Genomic DNA, 23,264 nt, shown 5'->3' on the forward strand with positions numbered 1-23,264 from the left:
TGCATGCATAACCATATACATTTCGTTGGATGGGCTAACCATAACCATATCAAGTCCAAGTGTTTGAACCATGCTCTAACACAACCCTGTGGTATTAGATATCACCCAAAGAGAATAAAACCCACTCTGATACCACCGTGTAATTCCCCCTCCCATATTTACCCAATTTCATTAACCTGGGATGATAAACATGAGATGAAGAGTTACTATGAGATGACCTACCCTCCAAGCTTCAAGTATGGAAGTGGGGTCGACAACTAACAACTTACAGACATCCCTCAAGGCGTACAGGACAATCAGAGGCCAAAGAACCACCCCAGGTGACCAAACCTTGAGATGGATTTCTTTTTCACTAACTTGGTCCTGAAATCACATACACAATCCTACAAGGGTGCAGTTATAGGGCTCTAACAACACAGATGACACTGCCTCCAAGTGGTTCTAGCCCAAAAATTCTAGTTCAGAGGGTAAGGTCCCGAAATCTAAGTCATAATTTTAGGCCAGCCTCCATACCACTACCCAGAAATTCTTGTAACTTCTCATAATGAAAAATGACTTAAATACAATGTTATTCATACAAAACTTGATCAAGAACTTGACCTAACTAGGCATAATCATGAGATTCATTTCGACAGACATATGGAAAACATATAAACTACAGTCCATGAATGAATATATGATCATAAGAGTCTGAAACTTATTTGAGAATGACCACGAAGGTCTAATTCCCTCTCATAATTGCTGCAATAACCCTTGTTATCCCATGCATTCATTAACCATCAAATACTCATCAAATCATGAATAAGTCATGACCAGAGTAAATTACAAATCCATGCTTATAACCAGCATATAACTATATAGGTAATTATGATAGAACAACCATCAAATCACCATAATAACAAGTATAAGTTCTCATGGATTACAATAGGAAAATAGCTCTTATTAACTTATGCAAAATCCAACCAAATCAAGGACTTCCACATACCACCCGATCATAGATTGGGTTGAACCAAATATTTATTTTAGCCAATCATCCTCATGCCATATTCGAAACATGAATGTGGGATATCAATATATAAACAACCAAGGCTTCTTGGAGATTAAACCACCTTCACCCTTAGGCTACTACAATCTCGCAAAAACCGGTCAAGAGATACAAAGCCCAAAATAAGATTACATGCATCAGAGTTTCTTAACCATTTCCTTGAAGAAACTTCCTTTCTCTACCCACCTATTGAGGGCTTCCTAGAGATTAAACCACCTCTACCCCCAACCCATGGGAATTTTCCTCAGACCACCTCACACTATTCCAGAACCTTCTGGAAATCCAAAGCTCAACCAAGAATGTAATCCCATCACACCATGTCTATCCGGAAAATGGAAAGCTAATGTTGAAACCACTGTCAAACTAGTCAAAACCCATGAAAATGATAGCAAATGAACCAAATAAACAACGTTCGCACCTTACCTATGAAATCATGCATGCAACCTATTACTTACAAAATCTTCCTGCTGAAGTTGTTGACCCAACCTTCTCCTTTTGTGTCCCTATTTTCCTTGCCCTTATTTTTCCTTCCTTGTCCTTCCTTTGCCTTCCTTTCTCTAATGTTAGAGTGCTCCAAGAGTTCTCTAAGTGTTCAAGAGTATGAGAGAATAGAAAGCGCTTCAAAGTTGAACTGAGAAGAAAGTTGTGAACTGATTCGCAAGTGCCTTTTTATCATTGAGGCCTCTATTTTCTTAATTTTCTTTAATTTTCCTTCAATTTCCCTCTCATGCAAATTTGTGACCCTTCATCTCCCTTTTCTCATATTTTTCTTTATTTTCATAAATAAATGCCAATTCACGTCTCTTTACCTTTTCCAAATTCCTTAGCCATAAATAAATTAAGGTGAGCCCAACATTCATCTTAGAATACGTGTTTCATGACCTTGGTCATATTTTCCCTTTATTATCCTTTATTACATCCACTTTTAACCTGGGTTTTTTAGTCTTAATGTAGGGAGGAAGGCTTGTATTCTACCATTTTGAAGTATTAAATGGGGTAGCTCATAACTACCCTACCTACGAAAAGTATCTTTATGCGCTGGTGCAAGAAGTGAAGAAGTGGAAGCATTATCTAATGGGAAAGGAGACATTAGTCCATAAAAATCACCAACTACTACCATACCTGCAGGCCCAGCGTAAGCTACAGGAGACCATGCATTAAAAGTGGATGGTGTTTCTACAATAGTTTCATTTGGTGATCAAGTAGAAGAAGTGAAACACAGACAAGTTGATCAACATCCTCTCAAGGTCACCCACATAAAAGATCACAACTTTAGGGACTCTTATGCCCATGGAGTCATTCACCCATGATGCATACAAAGAGGCATATTCATAGGATGAGGACTTCAAGGAGGTGTTTTAGCAGTCGAAAATTCATAGTCATGTGCATGATGGTGACAACATCATTGACTACCATCCCTAGAATGGGTTATTATAGAAGCTATATAAGCTATGTGTTCTTAAAGGTGAGTGATTTTAGTTGATTAGATAGGCTCACAAATCAAAGCTTGTAGGGAACAATAATGTAGAATATATTGTGGTAAACTTCCATAGGTATGTGTATTGGCCTAAGATGCAAGAACGTGAAGTTAGGTTCATAAGAGGATGCATGATTTGTTATACCAGAAAGCCTAGAAATGAGAAATATGGTCAATATCATCCCTTACCTATATCCACTCATCCTTGGGAGACCATTTTCATGGACTCTATGGGAGGTTTACCAACAAAAAGAAAGGGACATGACTACATGTTTCACGGTAGTTGATAGCTCTAGAAAGATGTGTGTTCAAATTCCTTGTCAAAATACCATCAATGGGCAAGAAGAAACAAACTTGTACTTTGGATAGGTCTACGTGCACTTTGGGATACCAAGGAGCATCATTTCAGATAGAGTCACAATATTTTTCAATGCATTTTAGAGTACCCTATGGGAGAATATGGATACAAAGTTGAACAGATCTACAATATTCCATAAATAGACAGATGGGGAAATAGAAGTGGTCAACATGACGTTGGTGCAACTTCTGAAGGGATACAAATAGAAGCATCTGAAAAACCTAGGATGGAAATCTTGTAAATATACAACATTATTACAATAGACTTTTCCACACTTCTATTGGAAAGTCCCCATTTGAAACTTTTTTTGGATATTTGTCACCTTCACCTTTGGATATTTCATATGTGCAACAAGGATGAGTGATGGAAGATCTTATAGGAGGTACCTTAAGGGATGGAAAAATTATAGAGAAGACTACCCAAATCCATATATAGGTACAAGATACATTACATAAATAACAGGAGAAATATAAGGCCAAGCGTGATCAACATAGAACAAATAAAACATTCAAGGTGAGAGACAAAGTATGGCTACAGTTGAAAAAGGAAAGGTTACAGGGGACTAGTAAGAAAATTAAGGCTTTACAATATGGTACCTTTGAGATACTATAAAAGGTGGCAGGTAATTCCTTTCAACTTAGTTTACCACAATATATACGCATTTTCTCAATTATGAATGTAGAGAATCTGAAACTCTATGAGCCTTCCATACTAGATCAGGAAGAAGAACAGGGCACACATTCTATAGAGGATTTGGCATCAGATGCTCAGGCATAGTTGACAGAAGATATAATTTTGTAGAAAAGGTTTAGAAGTACAAGACATGGGAAGCATGACCTTTGGTAAATTGGGTTGAAAGGAAAATTTCCAAGAAAAGCTAAATGGTACACCTGAGAGGAGGTGGAGGAATATTTTCCTCACCTCATTCAATAAAATCTTTTGGGTGACCAAGAGCCTCCAAAAATGGTGAGGTGTGATCTAGATTGGAGATAATTATATTACTTTTCATCAATATTGATGTTTTCAGTGTGGAAAAAGTGGAGGAATCAACTCACAAGACCATTTTTAACGACAGGGCCTAGTTTGGCAAAACGAGATCTGAAACCTTTCAGAACGTTTTGAGGAATCTCATGACATTTTTTAGGGGTAAAACTTTATTTCTTTAGCGTCACACCTTTTTTTCCTATTATATGCACAAATACCTTTTCAATGGTGCAAGAATCACATTAGTCGGAATCAGTATACAAAAGTTATGCTACTCAAAAGTTGAGCTTCCTGTTTTCACAACCCTAATTCAAGACAATGCCACATTAGTCCCCAATATTCCTAGGAAAGGGGCTAGCAATGATATTATGATGAACAAGAATCTAGAACATTTTATATTGTATCTCTGGTTTAGAGTTGATGTAGTCAAACCTAAACACTAGTAGGTTATTGGGTTGTGTTATAACGAGGCCACTGAGAGGAAAATGCGTTCCATTCTTTCGAGTGCATATGCTCCATTTGAATTGATAACCTTTGATTTGAGTTCTAGTATTTTTCATTACATGGGTGTTTTTTTTCAAATGGTGCATATGTGGAATGAAAGACGGACATTCGCTATCATATGCCTACACTTGGAAATCTCAGAATGACCATGCACTTATTATCCATGTGAATTTCATGTGAAGTGTGTTTTAGGTCTTTTCCAATGGTGGAGATAATCTTGAATTCATCCAAAGGCTACAATTCGAGTTGTACAAACCCTAACCATATGTCCTCACTTTCTTTGGTTCATTTGGCCCTTTGGCTTTTGTGACTCCACAAGGTGTCGCCTTGGGGTTTGGAAGTGGTTACATTGCATCTATTTTATTTCTCAGGGGCCATTTTCCCCTTCTTACATCTATGCCTTTTCTACCATGGTGTCATCATATACAAGAAGAAGTAGGCAAGCTCATATAGGTATTAATTTGGCATTTCTTTTATACCTGCATGACCTTTCTTGCCTCACTTTGTTTCCTTGTTTGTCCTAAGATAAATTTTGTCTTAATATTTTTCGGATAACCTTTTCTAATATTGAATTCCTCTCGTTCATGAATATAGGTTCAATAACGAAGACCATTTGTTCAAAAGTATGCACTACTAGGTCTGCAATCTTGTTTTATCAACCCATGTAAACTTTGAAGAGAGGAGAACTTAAATAAGCATAAACAATATATGTTGGTTCTTATATCTACGAAGAGATATCAAATTCATGGATCTACCTTCTAAAATCGAGATGATATTTTATGCATAATTTATTCCTACATGACTCCAATGTTTGTATAATATCTGGATTGCGTGTATAAAAAAAAATTGTATTTAATTAATGATTTTATTCTCTAACTCCCATGTTGACATTAAAAAGAATTGCATACAATTATCAATAACAAAATAGAAAATCATTATACTAGCATGTATGACTAAACACATATACTTATGTCTGCGACATGCATTGCTTTCATTAAACTACAACTGCATTTTATTTACCATTCGACATTAATAATAGAGCATAAATGGGAATTCTAACCATATTAACTACTTGGAAAGCACTTAGGAATCGAGCATGTTCCTCCTGAACATGAACTTCCTTTGCTAGTCCCCCCAAAGCTAACATCTTCTTTCCCTTTTGAATCCCTCTCCTTGATTCTTGGGTGGTTTCCATTTATAAATTATTCTTCCCATCCGATTTTAGCAGTGTCTTGCTTTAAGGCCTACGAACATTTTGCCTATGCCTTTTTTTTTTCGAAAATTATACATTTTTTTCTTTAAAGAATGTTTTTCTCTCACGCAGTGCTTTATTCCACCCCACTTAGTATTTCTCTCCAACTATTTGATTAACATAATATTTCTCTCCAATTATGTTAATTTAATTTCTTTTATTTTTCTCCTAGATATTTTTAGGAGACTTTTAGGGAAGGTCCATCATGTGGACTTGACCACCACAACTTTTTCTAAGTTGGAAAGAAGTCTTCTACACTCTAGTTCTCTTTACTGAATATTTCCAAGCAATTTATTTATTAACTCAATAATAATAATAATATAATTACATCATGACATAAGTCTCATCTTGGCTTCCCTCGCCATTAAATCTAATAACAGTTCAATGTGTAAAAATAGTAACAGCCTAAAAAGAAAGGTCATAGGGGTATTACATATTCCCCCACTTTTAATAAAACATTGTCCTCAAGGTTTCCTCAATTCCCTCTTTCCTTAAGATGGAAAGGAAATGCCTCCTGCATTTCTTATTTTATGTTATGAAACCAGCTCACAAAAAGATAGAGAAGATAGAAGAACGCCTTAGAAATAAGCTTCTTCGAGGGGGCAACCTCCTTTAAATTACACAAATGAACAATTCTTGGATGATACAAATGACAAGACCTCCTTTCTATATATAGGAGTCTAAGGAGTCATAATATAATCAGAGCCAACATAACAATAATAATGTAAGGGCACAATAATAATAATAGTGGGCTTCTATGGGGCACAATAATAACAATATGGGGACTACATGGGTACAACAATATAATAATGGGGTTGTAATAATAACAATAAGGGGTTACACTAGTAGTATAGGGACCTAACATGCCCCTCTCCTTCAAAAAGTGTTGTCCTTAATGCTTGAGTAGCTCTTGATGCTTTGTATAAATTCTTGTCCTCCCATGTGGAATATCCAGTGGGTAAGTTCTTCCACTTGACGCGATACTCTAAAATTGATCTATTTCATACCGTTCGATTTCTCATTTCTGTGAATCCTTTAGGTTCCAATATGATTTTTCTTTCCTTGTCAAATTCTCGCAATATTGTTTAAACTTGGATCTTCTGCAACTTTTGAATGATTTCCCACTCCTTTGGGCATATGGATATATGTAAGGTGTGATCTTTATAGGAACACTTCGTGGAATGAAATCAATAGCATGATCATGATCACGAATAGGTAGGAGGCCTTTGGGAGTCTCAAATACCTTGGAATGATTGTCCAAAATGTTTTGTAGATCTGGAGAAATACATGATTTCGATGTGGGATACTCTAGTGAACATAATTGTGCAATCGCGCCCCGTTGTTCTTTATTTAGAAGCTTTGTCATGCTATTATATTTTATTATCTTTCCATGTTTTCCTTCGATACCCCTCAATTCAACTTTCTTTCCTTCCCAAAAAAATTTCAAGAAAAGTTCTTGAAAATTAAAAGCTATCGTACCCAAAGATTGTAGCCATTGGATTCCTAGTAAAACATCAACACCACCCATTGGAATGGAAAGCATTGGGTTATTCAATACATATTATGGCACTTTCCAGAGCAATTTATGGTTCCTCCACTTGCAACCATCACTTGGCACTACGGTGCTAGATATAGGAAGAAATTCAATTCCTTGGCTATCTTGCAATCAATGAAATTATGGGTACTGCCCGAATCAATCAACACTCTTACATTTTTCTTCTTGATATGTCCTTCTATCTTGATAGTTTTAGGAGTGGTAATTTATTCCAATGCATTACAAGATATGGTCGGATTGATTTCTTGAGACTCGATGTGATCTTTCAATTCTTGAACATTTTTCTTCTTGATATGTCCTTCTATATTGATAGTTTGAGGAGTGGTAATTCCATCCAATGCATTACAAGATATGGTTGGATTCATTTCCTCTTTCTCGATGTGATATTTCACTTCTTGAACCTTTTTCTTCTTGATATGTCCTTCTATCTTGAGAGTTTTAGGAGTGGTAATTCTTTCCAATGCTTTACAAGATATGGTCGGATTCATTTCTTCTTTCTCTGGGGTTGGTTCCTGGTGCATATACTCTTCTTTTGACGTTTCTTGATCCTTTTCTTCCTCCTCTCCACAATCAATGTAAAATAATTTCTTCTTAGCACACTTATGACCTTTAATGTATTTGTTATCACAATTGTAATAAAGCCCTTTTTCTATTTTTTCTTCTGATTGTTGTGGTGTAACCCTTGTAGGTTGTGGAAGGCTAGGAGAAAAAACACTTCCATCTTTATAGTTGTGAGGGGTAGACTTCCTTGTTGCCATAATTTTTCTTTCCACTTTATGACAAAGCCCTTTTTCTCTTTTTTCTTCCAATTGTTGTGGTGTTGCTCTAAAGAAAGTGTTTCTCTTTGTATCCTCATAATGTGCTATCATTTCCTCCGTGAAAATTGACCACGTAACAATTTGTTTACGAGAAAAAAGCCCTTTATACCATACAAATTGATTCGGTTCTAAATATGAAGATACAATACATACCTTTTGTAACAGTGGTACACCATGTAGATCAAAATATTTCTCCATCTGTAGTATCCAATTTACTGGATCCTTTCCTTCAAACTTCCTCATATCTCCTTTTCTTGATTTCAAGATCTTGATCTTGAAATCACTGTAACTTTGTAGCTTCAGATCTCAAAGTTCTGAAGTTGTCTCCTATAGTAGCCCTCTGAGTTCTCTTTCTAACCCCACAAGTCTGATCAAAATTTGATTCTCCAAGAAAGAGTTATGCCCAATCTCCTAAGATGACCTAATTATATAATGTTTCAGTAGAGAGAACTTGTCCGATGTGCCATGTGTCACTGTTTCAACCTTTGGATATGAAAACTATGCACAGAAATCTACAGTCCATCCTCTTTCTGTATCTTCTTACGAAATTTCAATTTGTTTCTCAGAGAGAAAGTTATGAAAATTTTCCCAAGGTCACTTGTTTAGGATGTAATTCGGGAATATGCAAAACCCCTAACTTCCTCAGATCATAGATCCAAAAATGTAGCGAGACAAGATCTGAAATTCAGACCCGAGATTTAGAATGATTTTTTCTCAAATGGGTTTTTTATTTAGCTTCTGAAACTTCGTAGAAAAAAGGTTATAGCGAAAATACCATGATGACCTGTTTTAGATGAAATTCTGGAGCTTGCAAAAACCCTAACTTCCTAATATCATATCTCCAAATATATAGTGAGACAAGATCTGAAATTTGGATGCGTGGTCCAATACGATTTCTTCTCAAATGGGTGTTTTTTTTAGCTTTTGAAACGTCGTAGAAAAATAGTTATAGTGCAAATACCACGATGACCTGTTTGGAGCAGCGAAACCCTAGAATCCAAAGCTCTGATACCAAATGTTATGAAACCAACTCACAAAAAGATAGAAAAGATAGAAAAACACCTTAGAAATAAGCCTCTTCGAGGGGGCAACCTCCTTTACATTAGACAAATGAACAATTCTTGGATGATACAAATGACAAGAGCTTCTTTCTATATATAGGAGTCTAAGGGGTCATAATATAATCAGAGCCGACATAACAATAATAATGTAAGGGCACAATAATAACAATAGTGGGCTTCTACGGGGCACAATAATAAAAATATGGGGACTACATGGGCACAATAATATAATAAGGGGTTGTACTAATAACAATAAGGGTTACACTAGTAGTATAGGGACCTAACGTTTTATTCATACAATCATCCCTTTAGTAGTAAGTATTTCCACTTCACTTTATTTTGAGTGATGCCTAAATTTTGAAGTACACATACTCTTATAAGAATTTCGTGCTCCTTCCCTAGCATGTTTCCATACATGATAAACATGTTCTTCCTAATTTCATTGATGCATTCCACTTGCACTCAACAAAACTATCCACATGCACCCAACAAATTTAACATCATCGACATAACATCATAATAAATACCATAACTTCTTTTTTTTGTATATTTAGTCATTGCTATGCCAAGTGACATGATCGTCATTCAATGTGAAATTCAAAATATGAAATGGCCACTTTTCCTTTCATATAACTTACACAAAGGCAATAAAAATTAATGGACTACGTGTATCATGCTATTTTATAATGGTTATTTTGATACCATTGTATCAAATACGCATCTATCATGCATACTTAGGTGTAGGACATCTTACTATCTCCGCCCCTTTCATGGTTGTTATATTTTGTCAATTTCGTTCCAAGGTGGACTTAGTCAAGTCCATTCTTATGGTTTTGCCACTTGTTTTCATACCTTTCAACAAATCTACAAAAGTATGAGGAATTTCACAATACTACATAGATAATTAAGGGGTATTTGGACAAGTTCTAGTTTCATGGTAGATTAACAATTATAAGCTTACAAGTATACATCACACCTTTATTTTTTTCACCTTATCCATTATTTTCCTTTACTCATTCCCTGGATTTATATCAGTTTGGCATGCATTGCAGGTTATTTATGAATAGTTTATATGTCTTTCTCTTATATACAACCATGGATCCTTTTCCTTTTGCATTTTTATGTTCATTGGTTGTTTTAACACAAAGGATGTTAATATAATTGTTTTCATCGATTCCAAACATTTTCACACCTATATATATTAAAACAATACATCAGTAACAAAATTTAATGTTAAGGATTTTATATCATAGTTATGGCTACTCCATTCCACAAATGTTTTGTTTTATTTTTTTTATGTCATTTAATTAGGGTATACTAGGAAATTCTATTAGCATTCGCAGTATATCCATTGACATCATTCTAATCAACTACTTTTATGGTAATTTCTAATTGAATAAAAATCTAATTTGTGAATTTTATAACGAAACAACAATACTTCTCTCTAATCCGATACCATTTTGAGACCATTTGGTTCCTAATTTCGATGCCAACCAAGGATTTTGTTTGCCCTTGTTAGGGTCTATTGCAATTCCACTTGAGGGATTACATGTTTTAGGCTTAATTTTTGTTTTGGTCCATTTTACTCTTATCCATTTATGTGTAAGGTTGATGTTTTTTTTTGCATATTTCAACACTATTTCCAACCACCTTCATGTGTTTCTAGTTTCTTGGGAAGTTGGAATGCCACTATTACTATTTTTTTTGTCTTCGTATTCTCCAATTATTCTACCCACTTTGTTATTTTGGTGTTTGATGATTTTTTTTCAATCACCATTTACAATGATATTATATTTTGTCTCGCGTATATATCAAATATTTTAGGACCATTTCAGCCTTCAATTTTACCAATAAAGAATTTATTATCCCTTTTCAAGGCCATTGTAATTTCCTCTTTAGTATTTTCATATATATAATATTTTTTTTCTTGCTTAGAATTTTTTCATTAGTCACACTCTGTGCTCCAATTATTGAGGGTATTCAGATATTTCAACTTGCAATTTTAATCTACAAGGGAATGATTTCCTGATTTTCCTCAATCAAGGAGGTCATAAAATCATTTATCTACTTCCTTGGTAACATCTTATCAGTTCTTCCCCAAATCTTATCAGTTGTACAAAACAAGCATGCTCAGAACATCCTTGGTAGATTAATTCCCAACCATAAAGGTATAATATTTAGAATACTTGTGCTTCAGTTATGTTATTAACATCTTCTTTTTTGATAGTAGTGTTTCATTTGCACCAATATGAATATTAAATACACTCAAGAAAACTACTTTTTTGTACTTTTTGTATTATGTTGCACCTTATTTGTAGGCTAATGGTTCTTAATCCCTCTTTTAGTCAATTTTCTATCCATGTTTATATACATTACAACATCTTTTATCTTGTGGATTCACTACATGCTCCTTGTTCCTAGGGTCAAAACCTTTCTTAGATAATTGTGTTCATAAGAATACTTCGTATTATTAATTCCTAATTTAAGTTCTTACCTTCTTATTTTATTCCATGGTATCTCTTTATCGAATCGAAGATTAGTACACCCCCTGATTACATGCAATTTTGTATCTTACTTTTATACAATGTACTTAGTTCTTTCACTTCCTTTCGTCATTCTTTTGTCATTATGTGCTTAACTCTATCCTTAAGAAATTAAACACATTTTAGAACTTGTTTATTTTATTATCAAAGTACTACATCCCTCGATATGTTTGAACATTGATTTCTTCATGAAGTCTATAACAACTATTTCATCAATATTTATTCTATTCTTTCTCTTATCATACTACATTTTCCTTTGTGTACTGTATATTTTAAGGCTCACCGCCAAGTAAAAAATGAAATGTTGATTTTTATGCTTGCCCTATTGTAATTTATAGGTATATGGTTTCACAATTTTTGTTCTACAAGGTTCCACATCTTGTACAATATTATTTATTACCAGACTTATATCACTACTTGTTCCACTACACAGTATTAGGCAGGAATATTTATTGGTGTTACATCCTTGTATGCCATTTTTTTCTTTTTAACACTTTCACGTAAATTTATTGATAAAAATTCGATGATATACAAAGATATACACATATTTTTTTTTGTTTAGGGAAAATTTATACCTCACTTAGTAACATCATACCTCGCAAAAAAATTTGTATAATATTTTCATTAACATCCTTTCTTTATATATGTCTTGGATTTAACATATAAGAGATCATCTTTCTTATAGTAGTTCCATGGTTGTAAGGCATATGATCCTTATATAATGTTAATAATTTGTCCAATCCCATAGACTATTTGGTATAACAAAGTAGGTTAGAAGATAAATTCCCACTGTGGGCATATCTCCCATTTTCATCAGGTGGAGCAATTCAATACAGTAACAATTTGTATATACTAGTAGGCCTTAAAGAATTTTCTAACTTATATACTAATAGATACTTGAGTTTATACAACTGATTTTTTTATACCCTGTCTCTCCATTAACCTTTGTTGGGTTCTGTTCCTTTTCCCCTTCCTGATATTCCATCTATTGTATAATGGTATTGCATCCTCTTTAAATCTGAACATGGACTATATATCAATATTTGTTTTTTTTTTTGCATCTCACCCTACTAGGGTCTTTTAGAATGTATACACTTGAAATATTATTCCAATTTGTTTTAAATAACCATACCTAATATTTCCTAATAATAGGACTCTCTCATTCTAGCTATAGCAATATCAAGTATCAAATTTATGATATATTTCATTCCCTACCTCTTCCTCAATTGTTTTACTACTTCTTAGTTCCGGTTTTCAATTATTTTATCCTTCAAAGACTTTTGTTGTAGAGGGTGACACTGAAGCTCATTTCTATCTTACAGTAGTGGGTTTACCCATAGGCCTTAATAATGAACCTACAACGCTGATACCATATGTAACATACCTTTTTTCACTCCTAATTTTTCATTGTTTATGTAATTAGTATATTTGTGCACACTTGAAAGTATTGTCCTCTTTATGACTCTTTATTACTCTATAGTATGTTATATACATAATATATTGATGAATCTAAATATCAATCTTCATTATGCCAACTAACTTAATGTTCTTCTGATTATCATTTGAAATGTGTTAGGCAACCTAATTTTCGTTTTAGTATTTTTGTGTGTTATTATGCCATATAAATAGTCTTACTTCCCTTGTAACTCTATAACTCCACCATATTGGTGAAAATACCTTTGTTTAAGGCTTATGTCATTCCTCAAATTATATTTACATTATTTCATTTAGAATTATTAATATTTAGTGGAATACGCTTTACTTATTTCCACTATATATCATGAACTGTGCACCATATATTCTATTTACTTATCTAGGTTCCAAACCAAAAGAAACACATACTATATAGTTGTCACAGGTGTTCGTTTATATTAGGGTTTTCTTGTTAATGGTTATAAACATGGTATGGTTCTTACCATAAGTTTTGTTGATTTACACATGGCCCATTGCCGCATCTTATTTACCATGTGAATTTCACATGAAGGTTTACCGTATGCACCTTGGGGTATACTATTTTTTTTGTAAACACAAATGTGCCCTCTACTAGAGAAGGATGCAAAATTTCCACCTGGCTTATACGGATAATTTATTAAGTATAAAATTTGTGTTACCTTTGCAATATCACTGTGTCCTTGTTTAACAATATCTCTTTCATTATATCACTTGTTGTAAATGAACATTGCACTTCATATTAAAAAAGAACTACTTTTGGGTAGATAATCCATGGAACACTTATAATTTATGTTCTATCCATGCCACATGCTTGTGTAAACTAATATTCTTGGGTCTAGTTTTTAATAATTCATTTCGAATTGACAACCTTTGATCTAAGTTCTCTTTTTTTTATTACATGTTTTTTTTTTCAAATGGTGCATATGTGGAATGAAAGACAGTCATTCGTTGGAATATGCTTACACTTGGTGACTTCAGAATGGCCACGTTCTTATTATCCATGTGAATTCCATGTGAAGTGGGTTATGTGTATTTTCTGATAGTGGAGATCATCTTGAATTCATCCAAGGGATAAAATTCAAGTTTCACAAACCCTAACCATATATCCTCACTTTCTTTTGTTCATTCAACCCTTTCACTTTTGTGGCTCCAAAAGGTCCCACCTTGGGATTCGTAAGTGGTTACATTGCATCTGTTTTATTTCGTACATGACATTTGGTTCCTTCTTACATATATGCCTTTTCTACCATTGTATCATCGTATACAAGAATAAGTACGCAGGCTCATATAGGTATTAATTTGGAATTTTCCTTTATACATGTGTTTTCTTTCTTATCTCATTTTCTTTCCTCGCCTGTCCTAAGCTAAATTTTCTTTTAATATTTTTTGAATAACCTTTCCTAACATTGAATTCCTCTCATTTATCAACCCATATAAACTTTGAAGTGAGGAGAAATTAAATAAGCATAAAACATATACGATGGTTCTTATATTTATGAAGAGATATCAAATTCATGGATCTACCTTCCAAAATTGGGATGATATTTTATGAAAAATTTATTCGTGCATGACTCCCATGTTTGTATAATATTTGGTTTGCATGCATAACATATTTTCATATTTAATTAACAATTTTATGCTACACCCCTCATGTAGACATTAAAACAAATTGCACACGGTTATCATTAACAAAATAGAAAATCAATATACTAACATACAAAACTGAACACATATGCTTACGTCTAAGACATGCATTGGTTTCATTAAAATATAACTGCATATTATTTACCATTCAACATCAATAATAGAACATAAACAATAATTATAACCATATTTATTGCTTGGAAAACACTTAGAAACCGACCACGTTCCTCCCAACCATAAACTGCCTCTTCTAGTTCCCCATGAGCTAAGATGTTCTTGCCCTTTGGAATCCTTCCCCTTGATTCCTAGGTGGTTTCCTTTTATAAATTATTCTTCCCAACAGATTTTAGTGGCATTCTGCTTTAAGGTCTGCCAACCTTTTTCCTAGACCTTTTTTGAGATTTTTCAAAAGAGACACTTTTTTTTTCTTTAAAGCATGATTTTATCTCCCGCAATGTTTTATTCCACCCCACTTAGTATTTCTCTCCAACTAAGTGATTACCATAATATATCTCTTCAATTATGTTAATTTAATTTCTTTTATTTTTCTCCTAGGTATCTTTAGGAGACTTTTAGGGAAGGTCCATCACGTGGACTTGACCACCACAACTTTTTCTAATCTAGAAAGAAGACTTCTACGCTCTAGTGTTCTTTCCATAATATTTCCAAGAAATTTATTTACTAACTCAATAATAATAATATAATTACATCATGACATAAGTCTCATCATGGCTTCCCTCACCACTAAATCCAATAATAGCTCAATATCTAAAAATAGTAAATGTATAAAAGGCAAGGTCATAGAGGTATTACAATAATTCTTTCGATAGTGGACTTTAAAGGGAATTTAATGGGATGAAGTAGGTGATATTCATGGAGTTTCATGAGAAAATTGCATGTGGCTGCCTCCTCTAGGTCCATGTGATCTTCACATGGCTGCTAGTACTTGCCTCATGCCAACAATGGGGATTTTATCGTATCCACCCAATAGTGGGAATTAATTTTATAAACTCTAGCCTAATTCACCTAAATCATTTCCTTTTCATTTGGGTTTCTTGTTAGTTAAGTTGTTTCAAGTTTGTAGAGAGAAACCAAGGAAGGGCCGATACCTTAGCAGTTGTGTGGTCTTACCACGTTATGTGGCCTCTTCAGATACATGATTAGTCTACAAAGGAAACTAGCAAGGGTAAGTTATTTTGTTTGACCTCTTTATTTAGAGTTCAACATTATTGTATGTTTATGTTGTTCACTTTGTTTTGTTCTCATGTTGTGCCAGGGACACTCTCATGTCCATTGCATTATCACCAGTACATCTTCCTTTCCTCAGTGTTACTGTAGCTCCCATGGAATACTTACATAGATTGTCCACAAGGTATTGTTAGTTTACTTTTATATCTCTCTACATGTATTGTTTTCTTTATGATTTCATGTTGGTATCTGTTGTTTTCTTCATATTCTTGACTTCCCTTCTTTGTCTATTTCAAGAGTCTAAATGGATAGTATCTTACTATGCAAGGTGGGATAGGTTCCTCTGGAAAAGTTCTTAATTCAAATAGAGAACCAAGTACTCTTTTTTTCCATTTCCTTTCAAATTGGTTATTGTGAAACTTGTTCTTCGAAAAATATCCATTGGCATATTTATATTATTGAAGGGTGGTTAGATCTAGATGAGGATGTTGCACCTTCTTGTTTAGTTTCAAGGAAGAATCCACAATGCCTTAATGCCCATTGTGTTATTACATAGGGGTTTTGTTTTTCTTTGGGTGGTATGTTTCCATGTCTCTAGAAAGAATTGGAAAAACCTTGTCAGTCCTCACGGTACTAATCAAGCTTCTATGGTAATGTGTAAGGGAGGGATTTTTGGAGTTGTCACCTCTGTAGGTATATTGATCGTTGTTTAGTGTTAATTTCCCTTTGCTTTTGTTTTATTGAACCAAGTTGTGTTTACCATCAACATATTGGTACTCATTTCCTACTTTCAATACTTGTTAAAGGTATGCACGAATCGAAATTGGGTTAGCCCAAGGTTTTCTGAAAAACAAAGGACATGTCATCCACCTCTAACTTCTTCCTACTTTGGTACAGGTCAGTCTCCTACTACATACCCTTTGCAGCTTATTGTTGTTATTTTCAAGGCGTGACAATATATATATATATATATATATATATATATATATATATATATATATATATATATATATATATATATATATATATATATATATATATATATATATATATATATATATATCTCCCTCCTTCCCTCTCGATATCGAGAGTGACTAGTGTCAGTCCTCCTCTACTAGGGCAATGAGATTAAGGAAACATTCTCCAGGCTGATGGTATAAAACTATGAGGGTAGTCTATAATTTTATTTCTTTGTAATTGTCCTCCACAACGTTGGATGTCAAATTTGTAGCCTTCTTATGGCATAGAGACTATACGTCTCATATTAAATTTGTAGTATTCTCTTGGCATAGAGATTATACTTCTAATTTGTACTATATATTATGTCTACCCTGCTATGAAATTGCAAGAGTTTCCTATGAGAAAGTTTTCCTTTTGTTAATTTTCACTTTTGAGATAATCTCAACTTCAACAATTTATGGGTATTATCTTTAACAAACTTTATTGATGGATTCATAGTATATATTGCATGCTATATGTTTTGGGTAATCTACTATTTGTATGAATAAACATTGTTTGTTTTTTTTCCTTCTTAATTGGAAATGAAGACAAGGACTTTGTCAGTAAACACATCTTAGCCTTACTGGAATACAATTTTGTTTGGTGAAAATGCATGATATACTGTACTCACAATTTTTTTTTCCTAGATGCTTCTACATTTAAATTTGCATTGGTAAATTGGTAATTATATTTGTTCATTTTTCTTTAAATACATACATAATACAATATCTAGTTCAAATCTTGAATTTGTACTACTGAATGGTCCTTTTAACTGGGTTCCTAAGAAATAATTGGTACCCCTATAATTTGTTTCTCTTAATAAACACAGATAGTTAGTTGATTAAAACTCCATTTTGTTGGATGTCTGAATCTGATAAAGGTTAACTACTTCTGAACCATCAAAACACCAACTCTATCCTTCCTCACTCGTAATTAAATTTTGTTTCTTTTGTTGTTATTGGTGTATGATATATGTTCAATTTTATTTTGTTTTTGTATGTCGCCGAATCTATATAAAATACTATAGACTACAGGTATTTTTTATCTACAAAAATTAATTTGCAAGGACATGACTCCATGCATATAGGATATCCAATATGTGTATTTGACCTTTCCCTTGTTGTCATGATAGGAACTTGTTAATTCCTTTCAAACATTTTATTTTGTTACTTATTCCCCTTCCAGGACCAACAGTAGTCATTAAGAACAAAGTGGTTGGATTGAGATTGATAATTCCTCTTTCTTGGTATAGTATTATGTTTCTAACTATATGTATGTTTGTGGGAAGTACTTTTGGCACCCACCAAATCTCAAGTCGTCACATTTGCTCCTTTATCTCCTTGTGAGTGCATAGAACTAGTTTCATTTTAAAAATAAAAGGAACTGAATCTGATTATAACAAACATAATAGAGATATAGATAAATTTTGATCTACACAGGGGTAAATCATATATTGAATCTTGTGTGTACTTCCTTAAGGGTTCTCATTAATTCATAATATTATTTGTTTTAAATACCCAAGTACACACTTACACCATCAACCATCACAACATATACATACACAAAATATACAGAATGAAATCAATTCCTTACGAGAGAAAATATGGTCTATCTTCTCAGTAATGCAAATTGAAATTTCGAATTAAAATACATTTTAACTCTAGAAAACCATAATCCTAACCAGAATCCTATTGGAACAGTTACTCTAGAACTGAACACGTTCCTCCCAACCATGAACTAAGTCCAGCAGTTCTCCCCCGAGCTAAGATTTCCTTGCCATCAAAATCAACAATCCTCATTGATTCTTGAATGGTATATTTTATAGGTTTCCTTCCCAGTATATTTTTTTTCACAATGTCCTGCCTTTATGGGTCTACCAACCCAACTACCTAGGCCTTAGTGAATTTTTTTTTTAAAGGTACTTTCCTTCTTCTTTAAAGCCTGTCATTTTCTCCTGCAATGCTTTATTTCACCTGCAACACTTTATTTCATGTCCGACTTAGTATCTTCCTCCAACTAAGCAGTTTATTATATCTTTCTCTCCTATCATAATAAATCTGCTATTTTCCAATTATTTCTCTTAGGAATTTTAGAAGATCTTAGGGAAGGTGTAGCTTGAATTCATCCAACTAAAGTTGTTTTCAACTCGTAAGAAATATTTTGACTGTGGTTCTCTTTCCTTGAGTAATTTCCAACATTTCATTTATTAATAATATTGTACTAATTACGTCACATTAATTTCTATTTAATCACATTGGTTCTCAAATCCTACATGACTTTCTTGGTCATCAAACCTAAAAATAGTCAAATTCTAAAAATAGTAACACATTAACATAAAGAACGGATGGGTATTACAATAGCTTTAGGTGGCTACATATTTACTGTGCACATCAAATATTAATGAATTATATCACATTCTTAATAGAAAAGCTACAATTCCCAGCACACTTAAAGACAATCTAGCTTTGGCTAAAAGTATAATTAAGTAATAGGCACTAACATCATTCTCATGTTCTTTTGCAAAATAGGATTAGGTATATTTTCACCTTTGGCCTTATAACTAAACCCTTTTGAAAGACAAGGGCCACTATAGGATAATGTCGAAGTCCTAAGGACCCTACAAAATTGTCCACTACATTAGACATATTTCTTATATATTGGCTCATCTTTCTCACCCAAGTATCCGTCTAATCATTCATATGTCTTCTTTTAAGAGGTAGTGGGGCATAATTATTGAGTTCAAACTAGCCTTACAACATTTAATGAAGAATGGCCCATTTAGTTACAACTACAAGTAGTATTGGCCACAAGAGAGCACTTTCTAAGTATGCATAGTATTTAAGAAGTCTTAATACATTGGAATACTATGGAGCAAAATATGTCACTTGGAAACCAACATTCATTTTAAAATAGTTTTCTTGCCTTTATGATTGAGGATAATGTTTATTTTGATGGAAAAGACATATTAAGGCCCCACTCTAATTTCCATAGCTTAGAGGATGTAGGAGTTAATCAATTAATGTGCTAAGCCATCTTTTGTAAGATTTAATCAATTAATGTGTTAATCCATCTTGTTTGACTAAGACCCATTTAATAATTAGTAGATAGCTAATATAAAAGGATCATATATTTATTAACTAAAGCCCACTATATATTTATACTTATCATTAATGGGCTATATGTAATTAGGGTTGGCTAGTAATAAAATATTTATAGAACTATCAGATAAGTAATATTTTGTCAAAAATTGTAATATAATAAATTTATACTAAAAAAATATCGCCCCCTCAATGAAAATTATTCTCTATTTTAAAACTATAAATACAAAGATTATATTCTAAACATTTATTTTTATTAGATTATGTATTTTCTTTTTCACACCATATTTAAAGTATTTCTTTAAATATTTAAAGTATTTTTTTAAATATGGTTGATGTTCTATTAATTTTTACAAGTGGTTTTACTTTGTTTGGATTTTTACCATTATAATCCAATAAAATTCCAATAAAATTGTTGGGAATTTCCTTTTTTTCATCTATCTTAAATTGTTCGCTATAAGAAAATGTTTATATGACAATCTTATTGTTGCATGGAACGAATGTGAATACATATTGAGAGAGAAGTTGTAAGTTATTGTAGAAAAGGTTGCAGCATTATATATGATGCATGGAGTTTATTTGCATGTTGTGTGTTTGATATGTAGGAGAGAATAAAGTGTATGTCATAGTCCTTACAATTGAAGATAGATTGTGGATAGATGTTGTTTGTTGATCATAGTGATAAGTTGGTTGTGTCATTGGTATGTAATATGATTAGTAATGTGTATAAATATGTAATAGGGCGAAAAGTTATCGATATATATTGCAATTTCATTGAATGCTTTACTTTTTGGAAAAGTTATTTTTGCATAAAATTGAAGTATTCGAAAAATGGATATGATATTTACATTTTTTTGATTTTTTAATTTAATAAGGAATTATATATATACATTGTTTTCATTCTAAATTATAAAATATATCTCAAAAAAACTCAAAATAATTATTTATATATATATATAAGTATTTTGAGAGGTATATTTTATAATTTAGGATGAAGACAATGTGTGATTTAATCTGTGTTTAATATGAAGATTACATTTATTTATTTTAAATAAAATTAAAAAAATATTAAAAAAAAAGTAATGTTGGTTACAATAAAAATAAATAATGAATATACTTGTTTGTTCGTAACGAGGCATGGTAAAAATATTTCACTTTCTCTCAACCATAAAAAAAAAAAAAAAAATATTTTTATATCCATGAAAGTAACATAAGTTTATATTAACTCTAGAGAGAGATAAACCTTAGAATTTCACTTTTCCCTATAAGTAACATGTAAAAAATTTATGCTTTTTAAAAATATTTCAATAGGACATTTATGAAACAATTCTAATATTTGAATATCCATGTTAACTTACTTATTTCAAAATCAATTTCATATATATGTATATATAGAGAAAATGTTAAAAAATTAAATAATAATTTAACCAAAATACAATATTTTAATGCTCCAAAAAAAACAATTGAAAAAAAAATCATTTACTTCTTAATAAGAATGATAAGAAATAGTTTTATAATTTATTCGATTCTTAATATAACTTTAATAAGTGGCATTTAAAAAACATTACTAATGACAAAAATATTCAATATGGGTCATAAATAAAATATTTCAATACAAGTATTAAGTAAAATATTTTCTCTCCCCACACATATATATATATGGTTAAACAAAAAATTATGCCTATATTATATAAAGTAATTGAACAAAACAATTTACATTTTGTTTTTTATTCTATTAATTTTTGTAAGAAATCAAGTAAAAAATTGTTAGAATTATAAATTTAAATTATGTATTCTTTTAAAAAATGGGAGGGGCTAGTTCCCTTTAGAAGCATTATGGGCCCTCTTTTTATACATATATTGGTACATATGCATGTCAGAACCAACACATCGAAACATGTTTTTAATCACCATCACATTGAAACATGTTTTTTAATCACCATCAGCGATACAAATATGCTGCAGCATCCGCAGAATTCGAACACGGCCGGGGGTGTGCGATCCAAATAACCAAAATAAACCAAAACATTAAATCTAATTATACATCCAAAAATATAAATGTCCAAAACACCATTAAACAATCACAGAATAAATTCTGTGTTCTGACAATAATTCATGCGGCCGTTACTTTCCAACAAATCATTGTGGGGTGATTACGTTTTCTCAACCGACTAATCATACCGTTTACTCCTGAGATTGGTAGACATTGTGTGATTATTACGTTTTTTTCAAACTATTAATTATACCATTCATTTACCAGATTGGTAGAGATTGTTTGCAGGGCATCCTGTGATACCGGACGGACAGATCGACCCGTCAAACTGCCTCGGCCGGATAATTTCTATTTTTCAAATAAAAAAATTATATAAATAATTTAAATATGTTAATAATTTTTATAGTATATATAATTCAATTGATGTAATTAAGGATTTATTTAAACAGTTTTACTATTTTAAAATTTAAAATTTATATGTTGATAACATCTTTGATAGATGGTGATAGGGTGTTTTGTTAAGGTATTTTTAGTCATGGTAGGTTTTTTGTTAAGATACTCCCAATGATATGTTGGATATGATGAATATGTGATATGTTGGACATGATGAATATATAGTCTGTCAGACTTACTAAAAACAACTTACAACTTATAAACCTATGTGGCTGTGATAGTACACTATTAATCAAACTTAATTTAAATCTCCTTTTCAAAATTTGCAATTCTGAATTATATATATAATGTCAAATAATTTAAATTACAAACCATATTATTATATTGTTAAAGTTGTTTGTTTTATTTATTTTTTTATTTTTGTGAATGATTATTATTAAAGTGTTACTTATTAAGCTTTAAGAAGGCAAGGGTTAATTAGATTTATTTAATATTTTATTTTTATATTCAAATAACATTGTAGTGTAATAAATATTTGAAAATTAAATGGCATGTAAATATAAGGTGAATAGTTTAAAAGAAAGTTCTTTTTATTGTGAACTTTTTTAAAATTGCACATTCCATGGTGTTTTGTTAATTGATCAAAACACCATATTCCACTATAAAAATTATGAAAATTATTTCTTATTTTGTAAATGTTCATTTCCTTGGTGATATTAGTCAAGACATAAAGATAATTTTGTCTTTAAAGAATGGTTCATTACGTCTTTATATTATCTCATTTTTCCTTTTTTCCTCTAATTGTTTATACCTCATTATTTCACCTTAAATTTGGAAAAATTATTATTTTTAATATTATATAGCAAGAAGATATTCTCCTTTATTCTCCAATGGTCTAGT

The 23,264-nt window shown here is 32.1% G+C and overlaps 1 protein-coding gene across 1 annotated transcript in view; it reads left to right on the plus strand.

The window, feature by feature from the left end:
• The window catches only part of LOC149154000 (GDSL esterase/lipase At1g71250-like), a 126,864-nt gene that overhangs the window by 94,249 nt on the left and 9,351 nt on the right, over nt 1-23,264 (plus strand). The window lies entirely within an intron of this gene.

Source organism: Pinus tabuliformis, chromosome 9 (genome assembly GCF_031772625.1).
Source record: "Pinus tabuliformis cultivar Carrire ecotype Pingquan chromosome 9, CPIR1, whole genome shotgun sequence".
NCBI lineage: Eukaryota > Viridiplantae > Streptophyta > Pinopsida > Pinales > Pinaceae > Pinus > Pinus tabuliformis.